The sequence below is a fragment of the Nylanderia fulva genome, unplaced genomic scaffold, assembly GCF_048542155.1.
Source record: "Nylanderia fulva isolate GAGA-0341 unplaced genomic scaffold, ASM4854215v1 Scaffold691, whole genome shotgun sequence".
NCBI classification, from domain to species: domain Eukaryota; kingdom Metazoa; phylum Arthropoda; class Insecta; order Hymenoptera; family Formicidae; genus Nylanderia; species Nylanderia fulva.
Genome location: NW_028190798.1, coordinates 40,972 through 50,882, shown reverse-complemented (window position 1 = coordinate 50,882; position 9,911 = coordinate 40,972). Strand labels below are relative to the sequence as shown.

Here is a 9,911-nt window from a genome sequence, read left to right as displayed (position 1 = left end):
TTTTTTAAAAAAATTTAATTTGGACGTTCTCCTTACTTCTCTTCGCCCAAAATTACATTCGCAATCTGGTTCTAAGTCGCGAGTTTGGGGAATTTTGTTATTGTTCCTTACATTTATCCCCATAAAAAGAAACAAGAAAATTTAAAGGGTCCGGGGGATCTTGGGGCCAAGTATGGGCCTCCGACCCACCCAACGCCCAGAAACTGCTCGTTAAAGATTTTGTTACAATCCTGGGTTGTGTGGTACCCCCGTTTTGTTGAAAGAACATTTTTCTTTAAAATAGTGGCACTTTTTCTAAAAATCGGGCGATTTTTTTAAAAATTTCCCGCGATCATAGGGTACGCCTTTTGCAGGCTAGAGTCTCGTTGTTATGGAAAATTAAACCGAAAATCGCTCCCCCAAAAGAAGGGCCATGCACCACCACCCCCCGAAAAAAGAAAGAGTTCAATTGTCAATCCTTCGGTGTCGGGGCCCTGGTGGGTTTTCCCGTTTTTGAGTCAAATTAAGCCGCAGGTCCACCGGGGGGTGCTTTTCCCGTAAATTCCTTTAAGTTTCAGCTTTGCAAAAATTTTTCCCCGGGAAACCCCAAAAAGCTTGGTTTCCCGGAAGCGCCCCCCGGCACGGAGGAATTTCGGCGGATCGCAGCGGGCATGTTAGGGTTTAGAACTGGGGCGGTATTGATCGCCTTCGAACCTCTAATTTTCTTTCTTAATAAAAAACATTTTTTGCAAATGTTTCGTTTGCCCGTTTGCGAGATCCAAAAAATTTTCACCTAAAACGTCGCAATACAAATGCCCCCCCTGTCCCTTTAATCTACCCGGGGTTTTCCGAAAACCAACAAAATAGAACCGAGGTCCTATTCCATTTTTCCCACTTTCCCCGCAGTATTCGGCAAGTAGCCTTTTTAAAGCACTCTAATTTGTTAAAAGAAAAAGTACCGGCCCCCGACTCGCATCAGAAAAGCACCGCGACGGGAAATATTATTTGGGCCCCCCCCCTCGCAAAGTAAGCCCCCCGGGGGTAGGACGCCCACATACGCCAGTTAAAACCCGGGGGGGAAACCCGACGGTGTGCAAAAGATTAAATACGAGCTTTTTAAACCGCAACAACTTTAATAACGCTATTGGACGGGAAATTTCCCCCCCGCGGCTGCTGGCACCGACTTCCCCCTCCAATAAATTTCTCTTTTAAAAGGTTTTTAAAGTGTACTCATTCCGTTTAGGGGGGCCTCGGATGGCCCCGATCGTTTTTTTTTCGTCATACCCCCCCCGGGCCCGGGGGGGGTAATTGCGCGCCTGTCCCCTTCCCTTGGATGGGGGTAGCCGTTTTCAGGCCCTCTCCGGAAGAACCGATTCCCTTTCCCCTTTACACCATGGTAGGCGCAAAAACTTAACTCGACATTTGTAAGGCAAAATTTTGAAAGATGCGCGCCGGTCTAGGACCGTGCGATCACCCACAAAGTTATTCAGACCCAAAATAAACGGTGGAGGGAAGGGCGAGCCGCCCGCCAGTTTGGGTTTTGATCTAAAAAAAAGCGTCCCTTCAATAGGGTGGGGGCTTGTTTGCAGTTTAGCTCAAAAATTACCACAGTTATCAAGAAAATGTGGGTACAATCTAAGAACCATAACTGATTTAATGACCCTTTGCGGTTTCCCCCAATTCGGCATGCAGAGCATGCAGGCTTAATTTTTGAGACAAGCATTGACTACTGCAGGATAAACCGGGGAGCTTCGTGTCGGTTATCGAAGGGGGGGAAAAAACTCGCGAGCGACCCCAAAGACTCGTCGCTAGCTTTTTTTTCGCGGGGCGCGCGCTTTCGAGCGAAAAACACGGCGCGGCCACCCGCTCGAGTGCCATTTTTTTGCCGCCGGGTTTTGCTCAGCCGGCGGCGACACTCTGCTGTGTTTAACGCATTATGTAAAGGTACGAGGAACGACGGAGGCCCCGGTGAGAAACCCCCCCCGACCCCCCCCGCCCTCTTCATCCTTCCCTCTCCTTTAAAAAATCCACAAGATCAAAAATGGGGTTTTTTCTTTCTCCAAATGTTATGATGCGCGGTCTAGAACCGGCGCGATTCCCCTGACGTAGTCGACTTTGGCATGCTAGAAGTCGAGGACGTTTGTCGGTCGAGGGTTTAAAAGACAGCCCAAAATAAGATTTTGTACGGGTAAAAAGCGGGGGGAAAAGAAAATCTTCCCGCAAACCGACCCGTGGTGATGTGGGGTAAGCGCACGATTCCGCGCTGCGTACAAACGAGAGGGAACCGGGGGCCCAACACACTGGGGCCCGGGCGGCCACAAAAGAGCCTTTCGGTCTTGCGACACCCACTCGTGGCAATGTGTGTCCCGTAAATAAAAAGTGGGGTTTAATTTTTGGGGGCTTTCAGGCGAACGAAAAGAGCCGCACCTTAATCCCCGGCGAAGAGGAATACGAGACGAGCGAAGTAACGTACGTTTCGCGGACACGCAACTCAAGCATAAAGGTTGGGCGGGGCGGGGGTTCTGCGACATCGTATTTATTTATTATTGGGGGGTTTCCAAATCAAAACTTTTTAATTTTAAAGTTTCTCCGTGTCAGAGCGCGACTCGAAAAAAACCTTCTCGACCCGTCGGGCGATCTTCGTTTGTCAACGCGAGAGCGGACAGTACAATTTTAAACTCTCAACCCTTAAGTCCCAACCGACCGGCCAAGCGGTCGGCGACGGACGGAGAGGGGTTTTCGAAACACCGGGAGTGGCGAGAGCCCGAGAAAGTCTTTTTACGACTCTGGGAACGCTGGACTCGTTCGACGCGCCGAGCGCAGTATCTTTATAGAACCCAAAACCGGCCGGCCAGGCGGTCGGGACGCACGGTCCTACGCACGGCCGTATGCGAGCGCGAGCGCCGAAAAGGCGCTTTTCAACGAGACTTTCCGCAAAGAGCGAACGATCAAAAAAAGTCCTATTGCGAAAAAAATATTACACGATAGCCGATGGGGGGTCAAAAAACGATAATTAGCATTAAAAGAGGAAAAAAAAGAAATGGGGGGACAAGGGGTTTTAAAGCCCCGACGGTACCCCCGGGGCCCGGGAGGCACCCCCGGGCCGGGGGCACTCCGGGTCGGGCGGCACCCGGGGCCCGGGCGACCCCTCCGGGGAACCACGGCCGCCCGGCGCCCCCCCTCCGGGGGGGAAACCCCGGGAAACCAGGCCCGAGGGGGGAAACCCCGGGCGGGCACCCCCCGGGGCCGGGGCCCCCCACCCCCCGGGCGGCACCTGGGGCCCCGGGCGACACCTCGGGAACCAGGGCCCCGGAAAGGGGGCACCCCGGGGCCCGGGCGACACCTCCGGGAACCCAACGGCCCCGGCAAACCCCGGGACGGGCGGCCCCTCCGGACGACGAATGATCTCTCAAGTCAGACGACCCCCGGCGGTACCTCCGGAACACTTAAGCGATTTAGGGGCCCCGCAAAAAGGGAGAGCTACGTAAAAATTTTCGGACGGAAAGTTACTACATTGGGCCCGCCGGGGACATGAGGGCGCGTCGATTCCCAAACTCGAAACGTGTCTCAAAAACCCACGTGCGGATAATTTTTTGGTTTTATTCGGATGATAGCACACGAGCTGCGGTTGACCGCGATTAGGGGACGGAACACTCGCCCGATGCGAAATCACGCGCGGGGAAACCCGAGACGGTGTTAGGGGCCGGGATTATAGTGCGGCACCACATAACGGCGGCGTCAATTGGGGACGGACGGCACCTGGGGGAGGGGCGACACCCCCGGACCCCCCAAATGATTTACCAAGTCCGTCGCCCGCCGGCGGGTCCCTCGGGGCACTTGAGGCGAGTAGCCCGCTAGGGAGATAAGTTACGATACGAAATACTTTTCGGAAAAAGGTTTCGACTTTTGCGCCGCACGCCCGCGCGACAGATTTTAATATTGTAATTCCCGGCTACCACTCGCGGAGCACAATCTTCGAGATTCAGGGACGATACTGGCGAATGAGGAGGATGCCGTAAGCGAACCCGGAGTGTTTGCAGAATAAATTTCCCGGCGCCCCTTTTTAAATTTAATCTTTTTGCCGCCTTTAGGGTACAAGCGAGAATCGGAACAGGGCAATTTCGCTGGGGCGTTGCTTCGCCGGCGAGCGAGAAATTTTTCCGGGCCCATAGCGGGGTTTTTTCCCTTTGATTAGCGGGGCACCCGGCGGAACGCGCCGCCCGTAACCCAATACGATCGCGGCGTGTTGCTTTTTTTGGCGGGGGAAACCCCGGGGCACGCGCCGTCGTAAAACCCCCTTTCATCGGGGGGGAAATCCCCCCGGCCCCCTCCGGGGGGTTGCTTTGTTGGGGGGGACACCCTCCGGCCCCAAACCCGCTTTTCCAAGTTGCCGCGGCGTTTTGCTTCGCCGGGCGAGCGCAAAATTCTTCCCCCAAAGTTCCCGCGGCGTGTTGCTTTCGCCGGGCAGCGAAAAAAATTTTCCAAGTCCGTTCGCGGGCGTTTTGGGGGCTTTGCCGGGCGAGGAGAAATTTTCAAAATTTCCGTCGCGGCGTGTTGCTTTCGCCCGGGAGGGGAGAATTCTTCCAATGGGGGATTGGGGGGGGTTTTTCCCTTTCGCCGGGAGCGAAAAATTCCCAAGTCCGTTCGGGTTTGTTCTTTCGCCGGGAGCGGAAATTTTTCCAAGTCCGTTCGCGGGGTGTTGTTTTCGGGGGGCGGCGAGAAATTTTCCCAAGTCCTTTCGCGGCGTGTGCTTTCCCCGGCGAGGGAAAAATTTTTCCCAAGTTTTCCGTTGGGGGTGTTGTTTCGCCGGCGAGCGAGAAAATTTCCAAGCCCGTTCGGGCCCGTGGTTGCTTCGCCGTCGAACGTTGGGGGTTGTCTAACCCGCAAAAAACAATCCCCAACCCGGGGGCTGGTTCAACAGTGCGGGTTTGGTACTGCTCTACCGAGTACAACCCCCCGCCAGGTCCAAAGTCGTCTACGCGTTTCCGATCTCGAATCGAACTTGCAAAACCCCATGATCGCCCGTTGGGCGCCGTCCCGTCTGCGGGGGACCCCGCGACGGGCGAGGCCGTAGGGAAACCCCGGGCTGGCGAGACCGGCCCAGGACCGGCCCTATAGGTACAGTTTGAGCCTTTTCGATCACGAGATCCTAGAATATCATTGCCCCCTTCGACTAGAGGGGGATAGGGCCCTTAGAGGCGTTCAGGAAACCCACGGAGGGTGCTTCGCACCCGGCCCGCTCGCCCGAGTGGTAAACCCAAATTTTCCGAACCTGGGGTTTTCCTCTGTATGAGCAGGATTACTATCGCAATGATAGTCATCAGTGGGAAAACTAACCTGCTCCGACGGTCTAAACCCAGCTCACGCCCCGTTGGGGGGGAAACAACCCGACGTTTGGCGAATTTGCTTCGCAATTAGGAAGAGCCGACATCAAAAGGATAAAAAAGCGACGTCGCTTAAACGCTTGGCCGCCAAAGCCATTATCCTGTGGAAACTTTTTGACCCCCTTTTGCTGAAAACTCTTCAAGCCAAAAGGATATAGGCCGTGCTTTCGCAGTCTCTATGCGTATAAACATGAATAAGCCAGCTTTTCCCCCTTTTTGTTTTACGCGGGTTTTCTGTCCCGTGAGTGGCCTTGGACACCTGCTATTCTTGGAAGATGTCCCGCCCCAGTCAAACTCCCCACGGCAGTGTCCCGAATCGGATCACGGGGGGAGTATTAAAACGGCGTCGCCGAGGCCTCAGCCACTCGACCGCTTGGCTCTAAAAAACCCGTGACCCCCGGGGCGCGAAGCCTGGGACGCGTCCGCCTAAACCAAAGTAAGAAGGGGGAAACGATGAAAGTAGTGGTTTTCCCCGGCGATGTTGCCTCTCCTACTTTGCTACCCCTCTATGTCCCTTACGTCCCAGAAGGGTCAAGCTAAAGGGGTTTCTTTCCCCGAAATTTTTCCCAAAGCCCTTTCCCTTGGCAGTGGTTTCGCTAGACAGTAGATAGGGACAGTGGGAATCTGTTAATCATATGGCGTCCTAAAGATGACGAGGCATTGGTACCTTAAGAGAGTCATGGTTACGACCGCCCCGGGGGGTTTGGGGCGGTTGCCCCCCAGAAAAGCGCCCCCAGCGGTGCGGGCGGACATGGGGTACTCCTTCCGTAAAAATGGGGGATCCACCCCTGGGATTTCCCCTTAAGGCAATACAGGGCGTTTTACGTCGCCGGGAAAAGAGACCTTAGACGTAGGGGCGCGGTTTCCCCAAAGAACACAATTGATTGGGAAAATAGGTTGGTTTTGCGTCAATGGAGCGATCCCCCCTTTCCTACTCTTTTTATTGTCCCGTGGGACCCCCCAGGTGAAAGGCCCGATCAGCATGCCAAACATATTTACGTCCAACCGTCAAGGATGGGTGGGATCCCCAGGGGGGCTTCCAAATGTTGGGGAATGCGTACACAAAAAATTTCCCACGGCCACACACTGGCCAGGGCCCTAGTTTCCCACGCCCCGTGAGAGTCCGCCCCAAATTTGGTGGGGCCCCTAGCCTCCCGGTGGGGCTCCCTCCCTCCCTCCTACCGGGTTTTTAGTTAAGTCGCAGTATGACAGCTTCAGCATGCCTGGAAACCCGAAGTGCATTTCAGCGCCAGATCAGTGACCGGCCACGCACGCCACCATCAGCAACCCGACAACTTAGACGGGTCACCGTGCGTACCCGCTTTTAGGCTACGTTTTGCCGATCGCCGCTACGTGGGGCCGGACGCTTTCCCCAGAACCCGGGGATCGCTTTACCCTTTCCACTTCTTTTTGGGTAAACTGTGATCGGTCCCCTTTTACCGCGTTTGCTTGAATTTTTCCGTTAAATTTCAGAAAACTGGGCGGGAAATCACATTGCGCAAACACCCGCGGGGGGCATGAATGCTTTGTTTTAATTAGAAGTCGGATTCCCCTACCCGTCCCCATTTTAGCTGAGGTGAATGGGGCCGAAGAGGAGGCCCACGACGGCTCGCGCCGCCACGGAAGCCTGCGGAAAGGGAAGACCCGCGGGGAGGCCCAAGGACGGGCCCGAGTCGGACCCCGGGACCGGCGGAAAAACCCCAAACCCGTTCCCCTCCCGGGCCCCCGGCAGTCAGCCAGACCCGTTCCCGACCAAGCCCACACCCCCCCCGCCCTCAGAGCCAATCCTTTTTCCGAAAACGGATCCAATTTGCGATTTCCCTTTTCCTAATTTTTTTTCGACTAGAGGCTTTTCCCTTGGAGACCTGCTGGGATAGGGTACGAACCGGCGGACACCCCACGGGCCCCTTCGGATTTCAAGGTCCGAGGGGAAGAGGGGACCGCCGCAAAGCGGGCTCTTGGGTTTCCAAACCCTACCCCTGCTGGGGGTTTTTCCGGGGAAAAATTCCAAAAAACGCTTACAAAAAGAAAACTTTCCCCGGATCTCCCGACGGCGTCTCCAGGTCATTTTGGGTTTCCCCCCGAGAAACTTTTACGGGGCCCCACCCGAATTGTATGCGGTTCCGTCGGGCCCGGAAATAGGGGAACCGGACCCTTCCCCCCGACGGGCGTTGTTTTTTCGTTATAATTTTTTATTATTATTTCGCATCGAGAAATTTTGTAGCCGTCATTGACATGGATTTTTCTAGGGTTTGGATCGATGATCGGGTGCAAGGGTTGTTTCACACGAAACCTTCTCCACGTAGTCTCCAGGGCCCGCGGGAGTTTTTCTACTCCCAAAAAGATCGACCGCGGGGGCCCCAGGCAGGTCGCGCCCAGACCTTCTGCGTCACCTCGCGACCCCCTACTCGTCGGGGCTGGACGACGAGAGAAGACAACGCCCGCTCCGGTTCCCGCCCCATTTCCCGGACGCAGGTATAGGTCGACGTTCACGCCACCATTTCGGGAGTTGCTTCGGCAGGTGATTTGTTACACACCCTTAGGGATTCGATTTCCCCTGGCCCCCGTCCGTGTCTTAAGAACCCAAAGCCTTTCATGGGGTCCAGAGCGTCGAGTTGGGCCCCTTTAAACTCTGCGTTTGGTTTATCCCACAGCGCCAGTTCTGCTTCCCAAAAAGGCCCACTTGGCACTCACCCGAAGTGTCGGGTTTCATAATTAAAGAAACCCCAGAGATCTCACCCTTTTAATTTTGGAGAATGGGTTTGAGGTCGTTTGGGCCCAAGGCCTCTAATCATTTTTTTTCCCAGAGAGACTCGGGCGCGTTCCGGCGGAAGGGCCGGGCCAGCTACCTGGGGGAAAACTGGAAAGGGGGAACCAGCTATAAGGTTCGTTTGCTTTCGCCCCTATACCCAGTTCCGACGATCGTTTGCACGCAGAATCGTACGGACCCCATCAGGGTTTCCCTGACTTCGTCCTGACAGGCATATTTCACCATTTTTTGGGGGCCCAACGTGTACGCTCGGGGTGCCTCTTCTCGCGATGGAACGAGAGCCGGGAGTGCGAGGCCGATCCGAGGGCCATCCTTAGGTCGAGGGCCCCGGGCCCCGACCTTACTTTTTTACCCCTTTTAGGTCTCGCGAAAAGCCCAATGATCGCGTCATGTTAACCCCTTTGGTCCGTTTTTAAGCGGGTCCTAAGAGTACCCAAAGCAGTAGCGTCCCCGACCGGTATGGTTTTTCCCGCGAGCCGGGGAGACGTTGAGGCCGTCAAAGGGTAGTACTGAACCAACAGCGGGCGGGACGGGACGGCGCAAAGTCCGTAACCTCCGAGTCCCGGGCGCGCGTTTGCGACGGTCTGGGCGCACGGAATAGGGGGCCTGATCCCTTGGCGTACCGCCGAGCACCCGGCCCGGGGGCCCCGGGGGTTTTTGTCGCGGCCGTTTACCGGCCGACGCGACAGACACCGCCCCCGGGGCCCGTAGACCGACACCCAGCGGGTGCGACGTTCTATTTGGGGGAGAAGTGCACGACGACGAGCGCGGACATGGCGCACGGTAGCGTGCCCGCGGCGACGCAAGGATCCGCGGGACATCGCCGACCGACGCGAAGCCAGGGGCCGTGGATGAATCTCCCGTTGATCTTTGGGTTTCTTAGGTTCCCCTAAAAGGGGTTCACGAAATCTTGAACTTCTTTCAAAGTTTTTAATTTTCCCCTAAAGGTATTGTTCGTATCGGTCGTGGTCGTTTTTAAACCTTTAGATGGATTTTACCCCCCATAGAGCTCACTCAAAAGCAACCCGACTTAAGGAGAGACCCTCCCGAGGCGCGCCCGGTCGCTAGGGGCCCCTGGCCCCCTAAGGGAAGTGGCCCCATTCAAGAGGGATTTGGGGCGACGCGGCACCTCGGGAAAAAGCGGATCCTCCCAAACACAATTTCCCGCGGGGAACCGGGGGTTTCGGTGCGGGGTCTTTTGTTCGCTCCCCGTACTAGGAAAACCGGGTTTGTTTTTTTTTCCCCGCTTAAAAATAGTTAAATTCAGCGGGTAATTGGGCCTCTGAGGTCTCCCCTAGTGAGTTTTGTAGCCGTTCCCTCCCCGCGTCGTATCGTCGTCTTCCTTATAATATAATTAAAGAGGGGAGAGAGAAGCGTGAACGAGAGGCAGCAGCGGCCCCAGACACGAAATACGGGGAAAGAAGGAAATCGGGGGGGCGTAACCGCCCACCATCGTTGGTGTAATGGAGACGATAATCGCGGGGTTCGAGTTCTCGGTTCCCCTTTCTTTTTTACAAAATTTCGGGCGGAATGTTTTGACGAGTAAGGGACGCGGGGGCCCCGGCCCCTTTTTTTCGTTTTACAAAAATTTGTGGATCGGACACGCGGTCGGCTCGCGATTAAAAACCCCTTTCTCGTAAAGAGGTAAAGGATTACGAATGCTCCTCCCCCGGACGGGACGCGCCGTATTTCTCCGTAATCCCTTTATGGTGGGGGCAAGGGCGCCTTGGATAAGACGGGAGCGCTATCGACCGGAGAGCGGACAGAGGCGAGAGCAG

At 55.5% G+C, this 9,911-nt stretch overlaps 1 pseudogene; it reads right to left on the bottom strand.

Annotated features, from left to right (window-relative positions):
- Positions 1-4,865: 4,865 nt before the first annotated feature.
- Positions 4,866-9,424, bottom strand: LOC146720443 (large subunit ribosomal RNA; annotated as a pseudogene).
- Between the last annotated feature and the right edge of the window lie 487 nt (positions 9,425-9,911).